The 23,790-nt window shown below is 44.1% G+C and overlaps 1 long non-coding RNA gene across 1 annotated transcript; it reads left to right on the forward strand.

Annotated features, from left to right (window-relative positions):
• Window positions 1–17,249: 17,249 nt before the first annotated feature.
• On the forward strand, window positions 17,250–20,636 carry LOC118004675. The gene is made up of 3 exons (XR_004677667.1): window positions 17,250–17,337; window positions 18,671–18,771; window positions 19,727–20,636. It is a non-coding gene; the product is annotated as an uncharacterized LOC118004675 (long non-coding RNA).
• The last annotated feature ends 3,154 nt before the right edge of the window (window positions 20,637–23,790 follow it).

The raw sequence follows: 23,790 nt of genomic DNA on the forward strand, positions 1-23,790 counted from the left end.
TGTTTCAATGTGTCTAGAGCTCTATGAGCTCCTTGAAGTGAGGGCCTGATCCATAGTGTGCATGGCTAGACCAGGCATGCTCTTTCCAGAGGTCAGGCTTGCTCACCACCTGATGGAGCCACTGGCCTGTGGTTTATTAGATTGTTCCTTAATAAGGACAGGATCACTTCCAGAGCCTGAGGCTAGTGTTGAGTCTTCCAGGGCAAGTGATCTGAGTGCAGCCTTGTTGAGATATGGGCATAAGTTCTGGTGGTGTGTTCTCCCTACTTCTCCTATCGTTTTGCCTTCTAATTCTCTTCTAACTATGTTTGTGTTACCTTTTCTAGATTAGAGGACATTATCCCCTCTTTCTGGAACCTGCAAATGTTATATTTTTATTGTATCTGAATATACTGTTGACCATTCAATCTTTGGCTTTCTTGACCCACTTCTTACAATTCCATGAGGGCCTTTGTTATTCAACCTTTACTATTTATCCTTCCCCTTCATGGATCATGTGATTTTCAGACCAGATTAGTAGAAGAGCACCTCAGTGGCCACTTTGGCACTTGGGTCTCCTCACATCAGTGCTGTTCCATGGGGGCACTACTGGCATTAAGGGAAGAGTTCTAGGCTCCTCAGATTTTTTTTTTAATTTTTTTATTGTTATGTTAATCCCCATACATTACATCATTAGTTTTAGATGTAGTGTTCCATGATTCATTGTTTGTGCATAACACCCAGTGCTCCATGCAGAACGTGCCCTCCTCAATACCCATCACCAGACTAACCCATCCTCCCACCCCCTCCCCTCTAGAACCCTCAGTTTGCTTTTCAGAGTCTATCATCTCTCATGGTTCATCTACCCCTCCGATTTCCCCCCCTTCATTCTTCCCCTCCTGCTACATTCTTCTTTTTTTTTTTTTCTTTCTTAACATATATTGCATTATTTGTTTCAGAGGTACAGATCTGAGATTCAACAGTCTTGCACAATTCACAGCGCTTACCAGAGTACATACCCTCCCCGGTGTCCATCACCCAGTCACCTCATCCCTCCCACCCCACCCCCCACTCCAGCAACCCTCAGTTTGTTTCCTGAGATCAAGAATTCCTCATATCAGTGAGGTCATATGATACATGTCTTTCTCTGTTTGACTTATTTCGCTCAGCATAATACCCTCCAGTTCCATCCATGTTGTTGCAAATGGCAAGATCTCATTCCTTTTGATGGCTGCATAATATTCCATTGTATATATATACCACACCTTCTTTATCCATTCATCTGTCGATGGACATCTTGGCTCTTTCCAGTTTGGCTATTGTGGATATTGCTGCTATAAACATTGGGGTGCACGTACCCTTTCGGATCCCTACTTTTGTATCCTTGGGGTAAATACCCAGTAGTGCAATTGCTGGATCATAGGGTAGCTCTATTTTCAACTTTTTGAGGAACCTCCGTACTGTTTTCCAGAGTGGCTGCACCAGCTTGCATTCCCACCAACAGTGTAGGAGGGTTCTCCTTTCTCCGCATCCCCGTCAACATCTGTCATTTCCTGACTTGTTAATTTTAGCCATTCTGACTGGTGTGAGGTGGTATCTCATTGAGGTTTTGATTTGGATTTCCCTGATGCTATAGACTCCTCAGCTTAAGGAGTTTTAGCATTCCTAGCCTTCCACCACTGAGAACCAGCATTGCCAGGGATTACAATAAGCAAAAAATGTCCCCACAAATTTCCAAATGGCTCCAAGTTGAGTCACACTGCTTTAGATGCTGTCTTCCCACCCCCCACTCCAAAAACACACATTTTCTCCCTAAATGGGATTGTATATGCCTCTATCAATACACTGTTTCTTTTTTCAAAGCTTGTCATATTTTAAAGTCATTCTTCCTTTTTTTTTTTATTCTTATGTTAATCCCCATACATTACATCATGAGTTTTAGATGAAGTGTTCCATGATTCATTGTTTGTGCATAACACCCAGTGCTCCATGCAGAATGTGCCCTCTTCAATACCCACCACCAGGCCAACCCATCCTCCCACCCCCCTCCCCTCTAGAACCCGGTTTGATTTTCAGAGTCCATCGTCTCTCATGGTTCGTCTACCCCTCCGATTTCCCCCGCTTCATTCTTCCCCTCCCGCTACCTTCTTCTTCTTTTTTTTTTCTTAACATATATTGCATTATTTTCATTCTTCCTTTTAGAGTTTTTTTTTTTTAGCCTTGGAATGAGTCATACATTATTTTGTTTTGTTTTGTTTTTACTTATTATTATGGGAAATGTCAAACATACACAAATAGAGAGAGTAGCCTAATGAACCCCCATGGATCTATATCACTTCATTTAAACAATTACCAGCACATAGACATTCCTATTTTTTCTATAATCCCACCTACCAGGGAGAGCTTAGATTGTTTTTAATAATCTATGCCATTATTATAGATATTTTATTATAGATTATTTTTAATAATTTATGCCATTAGATAATTTTGAAGCTAATCATTCAAAATTCATCATTCATTGTATGTATCTTTTTGATAAACTTTTGGATATCTTTTTGCTTTTTTTTTTTCTGAGTCAATAAGGTTAAGGTGGGACATTTGCTTAGTTCTCCAGGACCCCACCCTTCCCTATCACCCATACATCCCTTCTGCCCCACCAAACATAAACTCAATGTTGTAGCTACCTTCCTTGCTTCCTCTCTTTTCTGAGACAAGAATGCCAAGACAAGTCAAGAATTGGTCATATACTCTGTTTTTAGCAGCTGTTCATATCATCCAAGGCTTACTGCTGCCTGCTTTATCTGTGCTAATTTGATGATCTCTAGTAGGCAATTGACATCTACATCTTCTCTCAGGTAAAGTGAAATATAGTTTAACAGCATCCAAATACCGCTTCTATTTCTGCCTCTCTTTGTATTCCCTGGAAAGCTCTCTGCCAGGCTGGGAACTCTGAGCCTATGATTTAAACAACCTTCCTGTTTTGTTCCTTGCCTGTCCTGCTAATTTAGAAAAGGTGTGCCCTTCTAAAGTATTCAAGTTACAGTCCTCATCCGAGCATTTAATGAAACCAAAAAGATTGCTTTTCAGTTGTGTTTATAAAATGTTTTGGAAATGAGGGGAATATAAGTCGAGTCTGTTAATGGTGGAGTGCTACTGTTCAACAGAATATTGGGATGATTAGTTCCATCATGACTGGTTCTTAAATGATAGGACCGTGTGTCCAGCTTTCCTTTTTCATAGCCCTGTGGGATGCATTTGCTGGCTATTTGATTGCTTAGTGCTTAGCAAGGATTAACCTTGCTGACTTTGGGGGCAGCTTTTTGAAAACAAATTGATGAGCCTTAATCTGGAGCAATCCTAAATGCCAAACCTTGTGTGACACTGAGGCCCCTGGGCTCTTCAGTTTATGGGGGGAGCCATGACTTTGACCTGGATGCAACTTTTCAGCCAGTCTCTCACTGAATCATGTCTAGCCCCTTGGGTTTTTTCCCCCAGATGTAGCTCCCTTCCAACTTCTTGCCTCTAGATGGGTGCTAAAAAGAGTACAGGTCTGTGTTAGGAACAGTTTGAAGGATTACTACATACCTGGACTGCAAGCAGATCCAGCAGAAGAAAGGGGATGTTAAGTGCTTGTATCAAACACTCTGTAAGAATGCTTAGATCGTTATATTTAATTTGCGAGTGCACTATTGTTTAGAATAGTCTTATCAAAATACTTTCCTAAGTTCTACTCCTAAAAAGACATAATTTTGACTGCTTTATCTTCCTTTATGCTTTATCATTAACCCTATTTCAGAGGGCACGGTGGTATTATTATTTTCATTATTATTGGCATTGCCAAACACTGAGAGTGATTTAAGTAATGGCAAACAGTTCATTTGCAAGGAGTCTGGAGCCGAGGTCTGCTAGAATGAAGAGTACTCTGCCAACCTTGTCCACTCAGTCTATCTGCTTTTGCCAAAATCAGAGTCTGTAATAATTCAGGCCAGCATCAGCAAGTGAGCAAGTCATCATCATGAGCTACAGCGTGGAAGTACCTGGAGGTAAAAAGGATCCTCATCCTTGCCTATTTCCCCAAGTTGTTGTGGCAACTAAAAGTGTAAATGTATGTGAAAGTTCTTTGTAAACTATGAAGTCCTATTCAGATGAAGATATTGATGATGATACCGATAGCACTTGGCATCTGTGGAGTATTGTCAGCAGACCAGTCATTGAGCTGAATTCTCATTCACCATCTCATTACTCTTCTCTTCAGACTATAAAGACTACTCTGGACCAGTCCCACTCCAAATAATTAATGTTTACTAGAAAAATACAAAAGGATCAAGAAAACCCAATGGACACCCTAAATAAATCAAATCAGGTGCTTCACCATAACTTTCTCTGGCATTCGTAATTCATCACTCAATGGTGGTTTCTAAGCATCTAAACATATATATACCCTTAAGTATGTCAGCAGTGACCTGCAATTTATAAACAAGAACAAGGCTTACCTTCTTCACAACCATCACTTGAATAATTATCCATGGCCATCCCTTGGGTCGGAGTTCCTTAGGTGGTGGCCTCTTCTCACTCCTACTTTTCAAAATAACAGGAGAAGCCTTTGAAAGCAGTTAATGTCAATCAAAGCTAAGAGAGATACTCAGAGCCTGAGAAAAGGAAATGCCAGCTTCTTTCAAGACGTTACTTCCTTTTTATAGACTCAATACCAGTCTTTTCATGTTGGCTTGTGAAGACATAAGTGGCAATGTGGTTCCTAAATACCTTAATAAAATATAGTACAGCCAGCCATACAATGGAATATTATGAGCCAATTAAAATGATTTTTCAATGAGGAAAATTATAGTGTGAAGAAATCCTCAAAATAAAATGGTAAATGATGGAAATCAGGATATATAACTGTTTGTATGGTATGTCCACAGACTGTTTTACACACACACACACACACACACACACAATGCATTCAAATGTTAATAGAGGTTAACTTTCGATGTTGAAGTTGTTTTCAAAAATTTTAACTATTATACTTTCCCTTATTTTCTAAATATTCTATAATGAACATTTATTATTTTTAGAATAGAAAAAGATGGATGACAATAGTAAAGGAGTTATATATTGTGGCTTGCATGTAGACAAGAGTTTCTGAAGACTATAGTTTCCAAAAGTAAATATGCAGTTTTAATAGTCCTGTTTAATTGTGAACAGAAATATGATCTTTTTATGTTGCTTCCCCTTATTCTAGGTGCTTTTTAGCAGATTCTTACTTGCACTACACGGTTCTGATCTTCCCAGCATGTACAGAATTTTCCAGAAGTACATGCTGAATGTTTGGGGCAAAGGACTTTCAGATGACTGAGACTCAGCCCCGCTAAATGGATCCTGCAGTGCATTAAGATTTCCTTCTAATTTAAAGGAGATTATTTAAATTTGCCTAAAGCTCTCAACGTGCTACTTGAAAGTTCTGCTAAACATAGAACCAAACCGAGAAAAACCTCTAGGGACTAAATTTGACAAAAATAGGAATAAGATGCATTTTTATGAGCAGGTATTTGAATATTAAATGTTGAAAAGAAAGACATTTATTAATTGGTGATAAACTCCTGAAAACCAGTTAAAATGTAAATATGGGACATGATTCTAATGCAGAGGTATTCATTTCTCCCTTAGAAAAGGATTTTTTTAAACTGAATCAGAAAAACATTTGGTGCGACAGAGCTGTATCTCTGGGGCTCAAGGCACGGATTGTGTCCCTGTTTGCTGTCAGATCCCTTCCCCGACTCTGCCCTGCTCCTTTCCTGCCTCCCCTTATCTGCTATTTCAGGAAACAACATCTCTCAGTTTCCTTACCCTCTGCCTGGATGTAGCTTCCATTTGACCAAACAGAAGCTCCTGAAGATTGGAGTGGGGAGAAAGGGAGAAGCCATGGTGCTTTCCTCCCTCTCTCTCTACTTGGGGCGGTGTCTTTGGTTATAGCTTTTTCTCCTCTGTGGGACGGGCTTCTGCCAGGTGATGCCAAATCCTGGGCTCCATGAACCCTTGCTGCTCTCTCAGCTGTTGCTACTCTGTTTGGCTTCTCTACTCTATCACCACTTATATATTGAATTCCTTCTATTAAATTCCCTCCAAAATACTCAAATTGGTTCCTGCTTTTCATACTAGACCTGGCGATACAACTGGTTCTAATTTAGGATCACACTGGGAAATGCACCCCGGCTCAAGGGAACATACATGTAAGGGAGGCAAAGTAATGACATTTTTTAAAAAAGATTTTATTTAGTTGACAGAGAGAGACACAGCGAGAGAGGGAACACAAGCAGGGCGAGTGGGAGAGGGAGAAGAAAGCTTCCCGCTGAGCAGAGAGCCCCATGTGGGGCTTGATGTGGGGTTCAATGTGGGGCTCGATCCCAGGACCCTGGGATCATGACCTGAGCCGAAGGCAGACACTTAACGACTGAGCCACCCAGGCGCCCCCAATTAATGACATTTCAAAGACCCACTGCACCATCAGATATGTTGTCACAATGCAGTAGGTGAAATGCAGGGCTGCATGAAGTGGGGTTCGTTTGTGCAAAGAGATTTAGAGAGAATTTTAAGTGCGTGTCAAAAGAAAAACAAAAGTTGGCTATTTTTTTTTTTAAAGATTTTATTTATTTATTTGACAGAGAGAGACACAGCGAGAGAGGGAACACAAGCAGGGGGAGTGGGAGAGGGAGAAGCAGGCTTCCTGCTGAGCAGGGAGTCCGATGCGGGGCTTGAGCCCAGGACCCTGGGATCATGACCTGAGCCGAAGGCAGACGCTTAACGACTGAGCCACCCAGGTGCCCCCAAAAGTTGGCTATCTTAATAATCCTGGTTTGATGGCTGATTACTGGTGAATTGTTTATGTATCATGGGGAGAAGCCATTTCTTTCCTTAGGAATGAGCTAGGGAGTGTCAAATAATACCTGTTCTCCTAAGGAGAAGCATTCTGGGAACATCCAAATTTAAGGAAACCCGAACATATCCTCAATATAGGAGGATGTCTCCCATGGCTGTACTAAGCATGATTGGGTAACAGAGTGTATTTAATTTTTTAAAAACCACTCTGGGATAATTACTGGCTGCTTTTTAAATTTTAAAATTCTCAACTCTATATTTATTAAGTCAGGACCATAATTTGTGAAATCAAAGAATTACCAATTGCTATAGTTTTGTCACCACTGGGAAATCCTTATGACAGAGGCAAGAATAGAACAGCTACCAGCTGGGGACGCCTGGGTGGCTCAGTCGGTTGAGGTCTGCGTTCGGCTCAGGTCATGATCCCAGGGTCCTGGGATCGAGTCCCGCATCGGGCTCCCTGCTCCGCGGGGAGCCTGCTTCTCCCTCTGCCTCTGTCTCTCTCTCTGTCTCTCATGAATAAATAAATAAAATCTTTAAAAAAAAAAAAGAACAGCTACCAGCTGTGCCCTATAAAGAAAGAAGGCAAACAAGGTGTCTTCAGTATGTACTGAGTACCTAGTAGAGAAAATCTTGCTTGAATGAATGCAGGCACGCCTGAAATCATTAGTCAACAGGAACAAGCAATTCATTCTGTCTGGACTTAATAGTATTTTTAAAACAAGGTTTTGAAGAATGGTGAGTCATTGTGGAGGCAAGAGTGGAATGGGGTTTCAGGAAGACCCACAAGGTAGAACGGAGAGCGTGAGCAGTGACCAGGTGAAGCAGGAGTGGGGAGTGTGGTTGGGCAAAGCTGGCTTTGTAGGTCAGATTAAGCAGTTTTGACTTTTGTGAATGGAAGGGCATGGAAGGCTTTTTAGTTGAGGAATGATGTGATCAGATCTGTGCTTTGTTCTTTGCATGTACAAGTTCAATACATATTTGTGAAATTAAATTTCTGGAAGATGATAATGAAACAACAGCTAAAAATTCTCCTGAATATAATTCCTCTTCAGGTTAGGAGCATTTTCTTGCCAGGTGTGGTTAACACCTATTGTTCGTTTCCTAGCAACCGTACATTCTTTCGGTGGAGAAGACAGAAGGGTCAATTGAACATCTCCATTTAGAATCACTCAAAGGACAGTGTATCTCCAGGGAGACATTTGCCTCATTTGTTCCCTCAACTTCCAGAGAATACAAGTTGGTCAGAAGGGATGGCTGAGGTGTGGGGTGGGGTGGGATTGTGCTTCTGCGGGAGGGTTGGGGAGTACAGGATGGGGGAAATAGTGCAACCCTCTCCTACCCCACATGCTTGCACCAGAGTAAGGTTTTCACAGAAAACTTAAGCACAAAGGAATTTGCAGAGAGAGGCTCTGATGATATGGGAGGTATGAAGCTGTCAGATGGGCTCCACGGGTAAGATTTGGTGAGAGAGGACAAAGATAGAAGGAGTGAAGGGTAGAGACCTCACCAAGACACTGAGTATCTTTTTAGTAATCCTTAGAACAGTCCCAAAGGGAGTTGTTTTTATCACGTCCAATTGATAGATGAGCAAACAGAGACCCATGGCAGTTAAGTGGCTTGACCAAACTAGCCAGATCGGGCCTCATCATTCCAAGGACAAAGGGCATGATCAAAGAACTCATCCACCCACCATGGTCACCTGTGGTCACCTTGCACTAAGTCCACTCTCTGCTGATATTCCTTGACTTCTCTTTGGCATCTGCCCCTTTCCCACTTCCTCTCAAAAACACTGCATGGTTCCTATCCGCACTTGCCCCCCTTCACCTCCTACCCCTCCAGCGCCTCCGTATAGGCATCCTTGACAGGCATCTCTTCCTGGCCATGCCTTCCTTCCCCTAAGAAGTGGTATACCGAGCTCCGTGCCCAGCCTCTTCTCTTCTCACACTACAAACCCTCTGCCGTGATTTGTCTACTGCCCTGACTCCAATCTCCACTCACACTGAACTGATGACCTGTCAACGTAGGTTTCTTCAAACAGTTCAGCTGCCTCCAGTCCCATACTTCTCAGTATGTGTGTGGATATTCCACAATCATCTCAAATACCAAAGCAGAACCCATCGTTCCTACCCGGAAGTCCCCATCTGATTCGACATTCTGTTATGAGTTCCTCATCAGGGGATAATTTGCTTCAGAAACAATGCCACTGTATCTCTAGGGTTCCTTTTAGATCTCAACAATCCAAGTCTACAATCACAGAACGAACACTATATCACAACCTGAACTGAATGCCAACATGCCTTCTCCAAAAGGGAAAATAAATCTCTATCTGTAATGTTCTTGACTCTATCAGGTGAGAAGAGGAGGGGATGAGGAAGAGGAGGGAGGGAAAGGAGACCCTCATAGAACTGGGTCAGCACCTGCCTGGAATGAAGTCGGTTGCCTAGCAACAGTGCCCTCTCCTCACCTCCCCCTAGATATCAATTTGTGATGTTCATTCCTCCCTCCCTTCTTTCAGGGTTGCTCTCAATATTTACTTCAAGCAGATTTTACCTATATAGAATTGGAAGGGAGGGGATGCGTATCTCACATTCTTAATGCTTACATAGCTGAATATGGAATTTGCAGATCATAGAGAAATGTAAATTCTTCAAATGAAAATGCCTTCTTTTGGCCATTATTTATTAAACAAATATTTATTGAATGTGTCTGCAACGTGCCTGACACTCTGCAAAGTACTGAGTTGAAAGATCTTCCATAGGAAGGTTTGAAAACTGAAATGAGTCCCTTGTGTCCAAGAAGGACTAAGAATTGGTGGAGAGATCACACATTAAAATTCTAACTTTAAGAACAATTGTGGGTTGCTGGACATAATATCAATATATCAAAAATCCAATTGCATTACTAGATGCCAGTAATAAACATTTGAAAAATATCATTTATGACAGCGACAAAACCACAAGTTACCTAGGAATTAAACTAACAAATGATGTGCCAGACTTGGTGTGGAGAAAAAGAAAAAAAGACTTGGTGTGGAGAAAACTATAAAACTCTATGAAAAAAAATATTTTAAGAAATCTAAACAAATGGAAGACATACACTATATTTGTGTTTGGGAAGACATAAGATTCTAAAGAAAGCAATTCCCTCTAAAGCAATCTGTTGAATCCAATAGAATTTAGATGAAAAATCCCAACTGATATTTTGTGTATCTTCATAAGCTGATTCTTAATACAGATAAGTAAAGGGTCAAAAACAGCCATGGTAATTTTTTTTTTTTTTTAAGAATTTATTTATTTATATGACAGAGAGAGACACAGCCTGAGCGGGAACACAAGCAGGGGGAGTGGGAGAGGGAGAAGCAGGCTTCCCGCGGAGCAAGGAGCCCGATATGGGACTCGATTCCAGGACCCTGGGATCATGACCTGAGCCGAAGGCAGACGCTTAACGACTGAGCCACCCAGGCGCCCCAGCCATGGTAATTTTAAAGATTTGTTTATTTATTTATTTGACAGAGAGAGAGAGACAGCGAGAGAGGGAACACAAGCAGGGGGAGTGGGAGAGGGAGAAGCAGGCTTCCTGCCGGGCGGGGAGCCCGATGCGGGGCTCGATCCCAGGACCCTGGGATCATGACCTGAGCCAAAGGCAGACGCCTAACGACTGAGCCACCCAGGCGCCCCCAGCCATGGTAATTTTAAATACAAAGAACATGGCAGGAGATGTTAGGATTTCTTATAATGCTACCAGAATTATGGAAGTGTGCCACTGGTGCAGAAATGGAAAAAGCAGTCCAGTAGAACAGAATGGGGACCACAAAACAGATTTATGCATGAAGGAGTCTTGATACACAACAGAGATAGAATTACCAATTAGTGGGGAAAGGTGAATGGTTTAGTAAATGGCACTGGGAAAACTGGCTCTCCATAGGGGAAAAAAATTAATTATATCACCATCTTACCTCATAAGTAAAAATCTATTGCAGAGAGCTTAAATAATAAGGGTAAAACTTTAATAGCCTAAAGGAATATAGGTAAAAATATCTTGATAAGGTTGGGGGAGAGAATAACTTAAGACTCAAAAACACAAAGTAAAGGAAAAGATTAATATGTTTGTTAAAGGAAATTTTCAGAAAAGGTAAAATCATACAGATATAAAATCAATACATATTAAAGATTTTATTTACTTCATTATTAATGAGGGAACCAGGCAGATGTTACAACTGTTAAAATGAGAAAGCAGAGAACCACAAATCTATAGGGAATAAATGCATGTGGAAATAAATTTCCACAGGCAGGTTGGAGGAGAGGGATTAAGGGGGTGGGGCAGAAGGAGTCAGTCGAACAGCCACCAGACAGAATTTATTTTCATGTTGGGAGACAAGAATTGGTTTGCATTGTTATCAGTATTTGCAACTTAAAAGTTGTAAAATAGCTCAAAACAGTGAGCGACTAAAATCCAACAACCTGGAAAAATGTGCTCTAAACAATGCATGATTTTTTTATTGAGAACATCCAGCAATCTTTCATGCTTATTCCAAATTTTTTACAGATTTGACTACATTAAAAAAACCTGTGGGGGCGCCTGGGTGGCTCAGTTGATAAAGCACCTTCCTTTGACGCAGGTCATGATCTCAGGGTCCTGGAATTGAGCTCCAGGTCAGGGAGTCTGCTTCTCCCTCTTCCTTTGCTCCTCCCCTTCAACTTGTGCATGTGTGTGCTCTCTCAAATAAATAAATAAAATCTTTGAAAAACAAAACAAAACAAAAAACCCTTTGGCCTATCAAAAGACATTATAAATTAAGTGAAATAATAAACCAGACTAGAAGAGGCTGTTTGTGATGCCTATAATTAACAAAGGATTATCCAAAATATGTAAAGAATTTCTACAAATCAATGAAGAAACATAAAAGCACCAGGAGAAAATGGGCAAATGATATGAACAGGTAATTCAGGAAAGAGAAATACAAAGAGAAACAGAATGACAAATACATGCAAAGATGCTCAACTCACCAGTAATCAGAGAAATGCAGATTAAAACCACAGTGAGATAACACTTCACATTTGCTAGATTGGAAAAAAATAAAGCAGGCTGACAAATTACAGATGTTGGGTACCACATGGAGCTATGGAAACAAACTACCGTGAGAGTGTAAATTGGTACAACTAGGGTGCTTGGTTGGCTCAGCTGGAGGAACATGTGACTCTTGATCTTGGGGTCATGAATTCGAGCCCCACATTGGGCATAAAGATTGCTTAAGTAAATAAAGAAATACACTTTTAAACAAATAAATAAATAGGTACAACCACTAAAGCAACTGAGTTCTAACTTGTAAAATTAAAGATGTGCAGGGGTACCTGGGTGGCTCAGTTGGTTAAGCATCTGACTCTTGATTTCAGCTCAGGTCTTGACCTCAGGGTTGTGAGTTCAAGACCAGCACTGGGCTCCACACTCGGTGTGGAGACTACTTAAAAAAAAAAAAAAATTAAAGCTGTGTATGCCCTCAAACCAAAACTAAGTAATTTATTTCCTGGGATTTTTTTTTTCTACACGTGCATGAGGAAATAGGAGCAAGACTATTTTGACAGCATAGCCTATAATAGCAAAATATTGGAAACCGCTGAAATGGCCATCAACAGGAGAATTTTAAAAATCATGATATATTTATACAAAACAGTGCTATATTGCCATTAAGATGAAGGAAACAGAGTTACATTTGTCAACATGGATTAATCCCCCAAACATAATGTTGGGTGAAAAAACAAGTTGCAGAACAATGCATATGTATGCTATCATCCATATCAAATCTTAAAACACACACAGAAATGATAAAAAATGTGTAAGATGGCGGTAACGTCTGGGGTAGGATGAGGGTGGGACCCGTGAGGGCTACAAAGGGCTTCAGTTGAGGCTGTGCTGCTTTATTTCTTAGGCTGAGAGACTGGATATACAGTGTTGGCTATATTTTCCTCCAAATTTTTGTATGTCTTAAGTAGGTGATAGTTTTTTTTTTCTATGTACTTGGATTATACTTGGTATAAGTAGATTTCAGCCCCAAAGCCAAATCAAAGTTCTTTTTCCCCTTTTCTGTTCACTTCTCTCAGAAATGGACTTCCTGCTCCCACCAGGCCAAGTTTTGGCTCTTAGGGAAACCCAAGAAGTGGGCTGTACACTGGCCCCGGCAAGAGCTGGTACACTCGTTGTCAGGAGTGTCTGTCTTCTAGGAGATGGACTGGACTCGCCTGCAAGCAGCCAGATGTGGGAAGTCTAGAAGGAAACAAAAAAGCACTCTTCCCTGAAGGAAAGCCCTTTCCCCTGGCTGGGCTTGAAACAAAGCAAGATGGATTGGGGATCCAGGCCAGGGAGAGACTTCAGGATAGGGGCTCCTGTCCAATACTGTGAAGGCCAGCTCTAATCTTTCCCTGGCCAACGTTAGCCCTGCAGGGCGCATGAAAAAAGGCAGGTCAGGAAGGTACTATCTCACAGCAAAAATATGTAAGTCAAGGACCAACCAAACATATCAAGAAGATAGAATAATCAGGAATTGATATGTAGCTGGAGTAGACATTTTTTTTTTTTTTAAAGATTTTATTTATTTATTCATGAGAGACAGAGAGAGAGAGAGGCAGAGGGAGAAGCAGGCTCCCAAGGAGCAGGGAGCCCGATGCGGGACTCGATCCCAGGACGCTGGGATCATGACCTGAGCCGAAGGCAGACGCTTAACCATCTGAGCCACCCAGGCGCCCTGGAGTAGACATTTATCCTGCCTAGAATCCTCACCCGCTTCTCATTTTGAAGGATTCTCTACCTCCTCCTATAGAAGCTCAAAATACCCACTGTCATTTTCCCAGTGTTGTGGTCCCCAAGGCAAGTCATGTGATCTAGGCTCTGCTAATGGACATACCTTTGCCTCCCTCCATTTAGGAGCTAGTGACATGGAAAAGCAGAGACCATGGAATTTCTCCAGCAGGCTGGGGTCTCCAACAAGACGGAGTTCCTGGGCAGCATTTTGGCTCTGTTGGTCATGTTCCAATGGCTGGAAGCTGCTCACTGGAAAGCAGCATCCACAGCTTTGCAGAGATACTGTGATATTTGCAACTTCCTCGAGTGGCTTCTTCTGTGGCTTGCTATGCAGCTGGGTAGCACTGAGCCCAGTGTTTCAGGTCTTCCAATGGGCCAAAGTCAATGTCCGGTTGCTTGTATTTTGGAAACCTGATGCCAGTGCCTAGCAACACAGCCTTGAAATTGATGAAGTAAAAAAGGATCAGAATCACATGAGGAAACTGACAATTGCTATGGTCAGAATGGGAGATTTAAAAGTCATTCTTTCAGAAATTTATGGATCAGGGAGAAAAAACATCAACAAAGAGTTAATAGTTTTGAACAAGGTGATTTTATTTATTTATTTATTTACAAAGATTGTATTTATGTATCTGAGCGGGAAAGAGAGTGAGCAAGAGAGAGGAGGAGTAGGGGGAAAAGGGAGAGAGAAGCAGACTCCCTGACAAAGCTAGAGTTAAAATTTGGAACTCCTGTTGTTAAATGTGTTATTTGTGATTTTGATACAGAGGTATATTAAAAAGATCTGCTACTAGACATTTCATTAGGTGCCCTTATAACTACCCCCAGCCATATGCTTATATATGGTGTTCATCTTCTAAAGATTAATGAAAAGAAAGCTTTAAAAAAGTTACCAAGGGGTGCCTGGGTGGCTTAGTCGGTTAAATATCCAACTCTTGGTTTGGGCTCAGGTTATGATCTCGGGGCCATGAGATCAAGTCCTGAGTCGGGCTCTCAATGTGGGGTCTGCTGGAGATTCTCTCCCTCTCCTTCCTCTCTGCTCCTCTCCCTGCTTGAGTGCTCTCGCTCTAAAATAAGTAAAATATTTTTTAAAAATGTACCAAAACACTATAAAAAAAGAACCAGACTGATATATGAGAGACATATTGCACTTAGAATGTGCATTTAATTTTTACCTGGAATGGTAATCTGAAATACAAGTAAGTTAATGGCTGATGTGTATTTTTTAAATTGTAAGAATTATAAAGTTACTTTCTCTCTTTGCAAAATAACCAAGACGGGACAAAAGCTAAATTATAAGCCCATATAATTTACATTTCTCCAGGTTTGCCGCTTGATGAGTAGCAATAAAATAACTTGGTAATAGTGAGAAAACTCAAGAACACAAGAGGATATTTGGTATGACACTGTTTATAGAAAATAAACCACCATTACAAATTTAAAAGTATTTTATAAAATAGCCAACTAGTAAACCCACTGCACAAATCACCTTTGACTATAGGCTTCAAGGTCATAAAAAAAGTGAGGCTTTCTGTTTACCCTAAAGTTTGATACACAAGATGTTATAAAGAAGACAAATTTGGGGGAGGTTCCTTTCATATATATATATATGTGTGTGTGTATATATATATATACATATATGTGTGTGTGTGTGTGTATATATATATATATATATAGTATTGCCCAGTCTACCTTCTTAAAGAAGAACAGAGAGAAATTATTTCATTTGGCAACAATACAGTTTCTCTCTTCCAAAGAACTCAAAGTATTTGTACAAATATTCACTGATAGCCTTGTAGAGATGGAGGAAAAGCGGGGAGGGAGGAGAAGGAGGGAGAGTGGAGAAAGAGGGGAGGGTGGAGAAAGGGGAGGTGGGTGGAGAAGGGGGAGGGGGGAAGGAGGGAGGGTGGAGAAGGGGGGAGGGTGGAGAAGGGGGCAGGGTGGAGAAGGGGGAGGGTGGAGAAGGGGGAGGGTGGAGAAGGGGAGAGTGGAGGGGGGTGGAGAAGGAGGGGAGGGTGGAGAAGGGGGGAGGGTGGGGAAAGAGGGAGGATGGAGGGGGGATGAAGGAGAAGAGAGAAGGAGAAGAAGGAGGTGCCTGCAGGGGCAGGTGGTAAAAGTGAGAAAGTAATTTTCCTATTTTTCTTAATAATTCCCAGGATGTCCACACCTAAGTCAACTCACCACTAAGTCAGCTGCGAATTACACTGTTCTGGACCTAATATCTGCCGTACAATGAGAGCACTATGCTCTATAAAGTTGTTCTTGCACAGTTGTGTCTGTCTCAACAGAGACAACGTGTAAATATTTGCACAACCTGGCCTGTTATCTCAGGGAGTCCAGGATTGTTTCAGAGTGGCTTCAGTTCAGTTTAATGAGTAATTATTGAGCATCACCGAAGTTCTGGGCCTTCTAGGGATTTGATGGTGGGTATATTCAGGCAGGGCTTCTTAGCCTGCTCCTAGCGCTGGTAACAAGGCCAGCACCTGGGAGTTGTTAAGAAATGCAAATTCCAGCGCCCCACCCCCTTGCTACACAATCCGAAACTTGAAACCCTGGGATTCTGGTCCCGCGTCTGCATTTTAGCAAGTCCTGGGGTGACTGAAGCTCTACAGTCTAAGAACCATTAGCGTGGTGTTAGTAGGTGACTTTCCATGCAATGGCCCCTGAACGGATGGATGACAAAGCAAACGACAGCAATGTAATGAACGGGCCGCTACGGAGTCTGGGGCGGCACAAAACATGAGCCTATTTGTAAGAACCAGAGAAAACAAGCTCGGTCTCAGCCTCGCTCTGCTTGCTGGCCCCGGCACACGCCTGTGCTCCCAGCCTGGCTGGTGATTTCTTTTCCTTGGTTCATTTGTTTATTGACGACTGTTCACTTCCGTTTGTGGGAAAAACAAAACAACAAAATAAAGACATGAACACGATCAGACAAAACCAGAAGCACTTGAGAATAGGTGATGTCCTGACAGCAAGTCTGGTTTTGCTGGATTCCTTGGGATAAGCGTGAGTGGCGGCTGGTGTGTTACTTATAAGGCGAACGCAACTCACTGGGGTCAGTTCACTCTGCCCTGTGTGCGGGGAAGACCGCCACCTCTCTTCTCCCTCTTTCTGGAAGAAGCTGGCAGAGCTTAGCTCAGCTATTTTAGTGCAGCCAGAACTCGCCTGGGGACGCAAAACTTCCTCCACAAAACTGGTTTGTTGTGTGTTTTTTTTCCCCCAATAAAGGAAACACTTTTGTGTCTTCTAAGCTGCCGCTGGCCTCCCGCCTGGCTCCCTGCACCCCTTTCTTCCCACGATCTGACTCAGCGTCGACAGGGGTTTCTCTGGCACGCAAAACCCTCAGCCGTTTTGCCCCGCCGCGAGTGCAATCGACGCGGTGAGAGCCCCTTTCAGTGAGTTTCAGGGGACTCTCGACTGAGGGAGCCCCCGCAAGTCGCGCTGCCCCCGACGCGGGAGCCACCTAGCAGACGAGGACACTTGGGTTTCGTAATGTGACTTTTGTCACAGTGGAGCGCACTTGAGAATTTCACTTCCTGTTTTAATTGTTTGGAAATGAAATCTGCTGAGATTTCATTTTAAAAGAGCGGTGCAAACCTCGTCGAACTTTCTCGGCAAACTGGAAAAGTGAATGAGAGCAAAATCGTTGAGCAGCCAGTGAATCTTGGTAGTTAGGTGCTGAGGGTATGCGCAGCTCGCTGGGCGTTCTGAGCACCTGCAGGGCAGGGGGTGGGGGTAGGGGGGCGGGGAGGGAAAGCTTTGCCCTGGAGGGGATTGCTAATGAACTCTCGGACAGCCAAGGTTTTGCGGGGGGGCGGGGAGCCCGGGAGGAACAGGGAAGGCCTGATGGAGAAGGGGGCGGGGGTTGCTGAGGGGTGGAGGGAACGAGGTGTGTGGGCAGCCACAGGATATCAAAGGTTTAAAAGGCTGTGGGGAGGGGGGCCTGGGTGGCTCAGTCGGTAAAGCATCTGCCTTCGGCTTAGGTCATGATCCTGGGGTCCTCGGATCGAGTCCCCCATGGGGCTCCCTGCTCAGCGTGGAAGCTTCTCCCTCTCCCGCTCCCCCTGCTTGGGCTCTCTCTGTTAAATAAATGAATGAATGAATGAATGAATGAATGGCTTCGGGGCCTTGTGACAAGTTAAAGAAACGTGGGCTTGACTCCCCGGGCCCGGGCCCGAGGGAGGTGTGCAAGGTGTGTCCTCAGGGAGGAGGGGCCGAGGCTGTCCAGTGTGACAGAGCTCACTCTGGAGAGAAGGAAGCAGCCTCTGCGAGCCTGCTGGCATGGCAGGGCCAGGGGAACCCCGGACTCCCTGGCAAAGCCCAGGTCACAGCCCCTGTGGAACTGGAGGCAGAACCGGACATAATCCGGCATGCCAGAAAGTTCTTTCAGATATTAGATATTGCCTTACAATTCAGGCAGATGTTTGCATATTGCTTCATAAAATTGGTGCTGCGGGAAGCTGCACTGTATTTTTGCTCTGTGGCCTAGGGTGCATCCTCTGCACCCTCCAAGGTCACCCATTCTCCAAGGTGGGAAGGGGCCTGCACCATGCCCTCCTCTCTGTTGACATCCCTTCCCACCATACTGGAGCAGGGGTGCCAGGCTCATTGCGGGGAGCAGCAAGCACATTTGCACAAATAATCCCTTTCTGTGTCATGTAGACAATGCTTCCCTTGTCTGGAGCTAAAGGATTTCCTGAGTGGGAAGTCATTAAATTAATTCTGTTCATTCTCTTCTAATACTTTTCCTCCCTTCACTCTGCTTCTCTGTTAATTGGCTCTACAGATCCGTAGATAGCTAACTGGCAAGCGGAGAGGAGTGGGGTTGACTCTGCGATGGGCGGTCTGCAGCTTTAGCTCCATCACAGTCTTCTGTATCCTGGGGCTGACTTTTCTGAGATCGAGAGTGAGAAGTGAACATCAACTGTGCCCTTACTGGGTGCCAGACACTACTTTGTTTCTTCTTTACAACAGGCCTGGGCTGGAGGCTGTTATGATTATTATTCCCGTTTTATAGATGAGAAGACTGGGATTTGGAGATTTTTTCAAGTTTTTCAGAGTTCCACAGCCAAGAAACGAGAGAGCCAGGGCAGGATCTCAGGTGGTCAGAATCCAACGGTGAGTTTTCAGTCTGTCCACTGTGGGGATGAAACTGAAACTTTGGTACAGGGCTAGACCAGTACCACGTAAGATCCTCTGCAACCCTGGCATCCCCTGATTTTGTGAACTTTTTAATTTTTTTTTTTAATTTTTACTTAAGTCATCTCTACACACAATGTGATGCTCGAACTCATGACCCCGAGGTCAAGAGCCCCACGCTCCTCTAACTGAGCCAGCCAGGTGCCCCTGATTTTGTGAACTTTTAAAAAAGAGCAGACTGAGGGGCACCTGGGTGGCTCAGTTGGTTAAGCAGCTGCCTTCAGCTCGGGTCATGATCCCAGGGTCCTGGGATCGAGCCCCATGTCGGGCCCCCTGCTCAGCAGAGAGCCTGCTTCTCCCTCTCCCTCTGCCTGCCACTCTGCCTACTTGTGCTCTCCATCTGTCAAATAAATAAATAAAAAGCTTAAAAAAAAAAAAGAGCGGACTGATTCTGAGGAGAATTGGGTGGGCAGACTACTGTGAATTCTCACTTCTTCTCTAGTGATCAGCTTAAGATGAAAGGGTACCCAGTAAGACTTTTCCATTGGAATTGTGTTTTTCTCATTTTTATTGAGTATATAGGTAGAAATTGCAGTGGTTAATGTATTTTAAATTTTTCTTAAGATTTTATTTATTTGAGAGAGTGAGAGAGCACAAGCGGGGGGAGGGCAAAGGGAGAGGGAGAAGCAGACTCCCCGCCTAGCAGGGAGCCTGATGCGGGGCTCGATCCCAGGACCCCAAGATCACGACCCAAGCCAAAGGCAGACGCTCAACCAACTGAGCCACCCAGGCACCCCGAGATTAATGTATTTTAAAGAAAAACTTGATTTTCTTTTTAGTTTTAAAACAAAAATGAAGACATTGTCAGTGCCCCAGGCTTCTGGGGCTGCCATAATGAAATATCACAGACTGAGTGAAATTTATTTTCTTACAGTTCTGGAGGCTGGAAGTCCAGATGAAAGTTCCAGCAGGGTTCGAGTTCTGGTGACAACTCTCTTCCTTGTTTGCAGATGACTGCTTTGTCCTCGTATGGCCTTTCCTCTGAGGGAGAGGGAGGGGGCCGAGGGGGTTGGGGAGTTGGCGTGGAAGGAGGCGGATAGCTCTTTTTTATAAAGCCGACAGTCCTAGTGGATTAGGACGCCATCCTTATGCCCTCATTTAACCTTAATTACCTCCCAAAGACCTTATTTCCAAATATTGCCACATTGAGGGTCAGGGCTTCAACATACGCATTTGGGGGACACAATTTAGTCCGTAGCAAGCTCTAACATTGCCTTGACATTGAGCTCCCCTTACCCTGGGGCAGGAGCCCTGTGACTCTGTCTGGTCCCGCCTTGTGCACACAAAGGAGTTGGCTCTTCCGTGGTGCCCATTTCATTGGCCTCCCCCTCCTCGTGTGTCTGGGACTGTTAGGGCTGGTGCCCATGGGAAGTCCCCGTCCAGCACCACCTTGCTGTGTTTTGTTGTTGTTAATATGTTTACCAAGCTGTCTCTCTTTTCCTAGGTTTGAAAATGCAAATAGATATTTCTCATGAGAATTGTATCGTTTTTTTTTTCCTGGTACATTTTATTGGAAATCACTGTTATATACTATATATACCGTTCTGGGGAAATGCCACTTCCTTTATTATAAACATTACAGAATAGGGATAGTATAATTGATCATGTTTCCAGAGCACTTTACAGTTTGCAAATTGATCTCATTTGCTTAATTTCCTCATTTGGTCCCTGGGGGTAAGCAAGACAAGTATTATTATTCCCATTTTACAGATGAAGAAATCAAAACTCAGAATTCACTGATTCATACAGGGGAGCTGGAAAATTCTTCTGTCTGCTAAGTTTTCTTCCTATGAGGTTCTTTTTTTTTTTTTTATTCATTTGAGACACAGAGATACAGAGAGAGAGAGAGAGAGAGGGAGAGAGCATGAGCAGGAAGAGAGGCAGAGGGAGAGGGAGAAGCAGGCTCCCCGCTGAGCAGGAAGCCCGATGCGGGGCTCGATCCCAGGACGCTGGGATCATGACCTGAGCTGAAGGCAGACGCTTAACCATCTGAGCCACCCAGGCGCCCCATCGTACGAGGTTCTTTTCACCCACAGCAACCTCTGTAAACTTATGCTCCAATTTCTCCAGGCCACCTACTGACTCTTATCTCCTGGGTCATGGACCCCCTTGACACAAGAAAGCATTCTTCCCTAGACTTCGGTTCTGGATTGTGGTGACCTCAGTCAATCCAAGAGCAAAGTTCTTGAAGATATTCACTGGCGGGTTTGTTCCTGATGTTGCTCCTTGTGATGGCTGCCTCTGGGTGTCTTGAGCTTCAGGGTCACCCTGGTGCTGAGACACAGCATTGCTGAGCTCATGGGGCGCCCCAGGCTTGTTTTGACTGCACATCGATGTCATCTCAGAGCTGTGGTTACTGTGGTTTTGGGATGCAAAGCTTCAAAGATGACTGTAAATAGTGCACTCCCATCCCATCGGAACAACCCAGTCCAAGGAAAACAGCAAAAGCTAATCGAAACTAAGACAACAGCACAAATATTTATGGGGGCAGAAATTGAAACACTAGCAAAAACAAAGACTGCATTTCAGATTCGTATTAATTAAACGAAAACAAATATTATGGTATCTAATGGAAATTTTTTTTTTTTTTTACCATCAGATCGGATACCTTTGAATGATTGCTACAACTAGAAGGATAAAGTCATACAAATGATTTACTCAAAATAGTTACTAGTTTCAGCCATTTGCCTTCCTACTGAGTGTCTAGTGTTGCCCAATGTCAGAGGAAGGGCACAGAAATGGGGCTCAGGACAAATGCCATAAGTAGTTGTGTAACTTTGAGCCTGTCACCTAACCCTGCCCAAAGTGACCTTCGGTTTCTTCAGCTGAGAAGAGAGAAGAGAAAAGAAGGGATTGGGGAGGGAGACAGCATGGTATCCTCCAGACTGAACTCTATGATCTCTAACACAGTGGTTCCAAGTAGGGGCTGGAACTGGGGTGCTCAGGTTCAAATCCCAGCTTCATTATCTGCTAGCTAGGTGACCTTGACAAATTCCTTAGCTCTCTGTGCCTCCTTTCCCTTACTTGTAAAATTCCAATCTCTTTGTGTTAGGGGCATTAAATTAGTAAGTATATGTAAGTACTTCCAATAGTGCTCAGCACATAGTAAGTACCTGACAAAGTGTTAGGTGTTACTATTATTATTATTAGATGATCTTTCCTTGGAGGAAATATAATGGGCACTGGAGGAGAGAAAGAATGAAGGGGATTTCTCTAAGGATTCTGGCCTTTGACTAGGGAATAAATAGAAGAAAGAAAAGAAACTAATATTTAAAGACTTACCTATTCCCATTGACTAGATAAGATATGATACAAAGGAGGACTCAAAAACTATTTTCTCTAGGAATAAATAATCCTGTGAAATAAGGTTTTTTTAATTTCTATTTTTTTTTAGAAGAGGAGTCTGAAGATCAGAGAGGTTAAGTAACTTGCTTGAGATCACACAGCTAGCAGTGGCTGAGCTGGGATTTGGTCTCAGGTCTCCGCAGCTCTGAAGCCTGTCTCTTCCGTTACACTGTGATGCTTCCCAGAAGGTGTTGGCCAGGAAGGGGAGACTAACGTGTCCTGCCAGAATGAGACTGGGCTCCTGCTCGGCGGTAGCTGCCCCGCAGCCGAGCAGGGCCAGGAGTGTGGTAATTCCACCAAGTGGTGCGTCCATCACCAGGCGCTGCCCTCCCTTCCCGCCCAGCCGCCACTGTCATCCGAACTGCCCCACTCACCCCTCCCAGCTAACAGGACCCAGGCCCGGTCTGGCTGGGCTTGCCATGCGGACATTTTGCACGCTAAATTAGCAGATACGTAGCTGACTCTCGGCTGGCATAGGGAGGTATTCCCTATGTTTGTGCTGGGCTTCCAACCAAGAAGAGCACACAGCTCGGCTCCCGTCCAGCCCCTTTGCTCCCTTAACCTCCACAGCAGTAATGCCGGCTTAAGGAAGACCAGAGGACCCAGTTGGCTTAGACATCCATGTGAAAGGCAATTCTCTTGCTCATCAGTGTCTTAGTTGTCAGGGCTCCAGAGGTGAGTAAAGCCCGGATCAGCCCTCGGGGAGTTCACATGTAACTGGGGAGAAGGTAATGGGGTGCTGCCAGATGTCAGACTGGTGGTAAGAGGAGGGGGGGCTCAGTCTGTGGGAGAACTGGGGAAAGATCCACGGAGAAGGTGAATTTGGAGCTGGGGAGGAGTCTGAAGGGGCTCAAGGCAGGGCAAAATAGGAGATAGGAAGCCACAGATAGGAGACCCAGAGTCAGGAAAGAGCGCGGGACTTCCAGTGCGCATGTGGCATCGGGTGTCTGGGGAGGACCGTGGCTGTGGGGGAACGTGGGGGGGGGGCTTGCAGACTCCTGGGGCCGGGAGCCAGGGAGACTTTAAGGAGGGGAGCCATGGGGCTGGATTAGTTCTGGAGTTACGTTCAGATGCTATGGAAGAGGGGCAGTCAAGAGGCTGTCTCCCCAGGTCATCTCTGGGGGCCCCATCCCCTCTGCTACCAGTGACAGAGGGAGAATGGAAGAGAAGTTATTGAGGCGACTATGAAAACTCAGGCCAAGGGGCGCCTGGATGGTTCAGTCGGTTGAGCGTCTGCCTTCAGCTCAGGTCATGATCCCAGGGTCCTGGGACAAAAGCCTGCCCTCTGCCAAAGAGCACCCATGAGGGAAGTCCCCTTCCAGAGCCTCAGCAGGGAGGGTGCTCAGAGAGAAAGGCGGACACCCCGCGATCACTCATTCATCATCCCTTCCCTTGTGGAGTGCCCGCTGCAAGTCGCTAGGGAACTAAACGTGAGGCAGGCAGAGATAGAAGGGCCAGCATCTGTCCTCCAGAGACTCGCTGACTCTCTGTGAAGGAGGACAAGTGAACAGGAAAGCATGTTAGGGTATGATCCATGCTGTGGTAAAAGTGAGATGGGGAAACGATGAGGTCAGGGAAGACTTCCTGGAGGAG

The sequence above is a fragment of the Mirounga leonina genome, unplaced genomic scaffold (genome assembly GCF_011800145.1).
Source record: "Mirounga leonina isolate KUSES-001 unplaced genomic scaffold, KU_Mleo_1.0 Mir_93, whole genome shotgun sequence".
NCBI classification, from domain to species: domain Eukaryota; kingdom Metazoa; phylum Chordata; class Mammalia; order Carnivora; family Phocidae; genus Mirounga; species Mirounga leonina.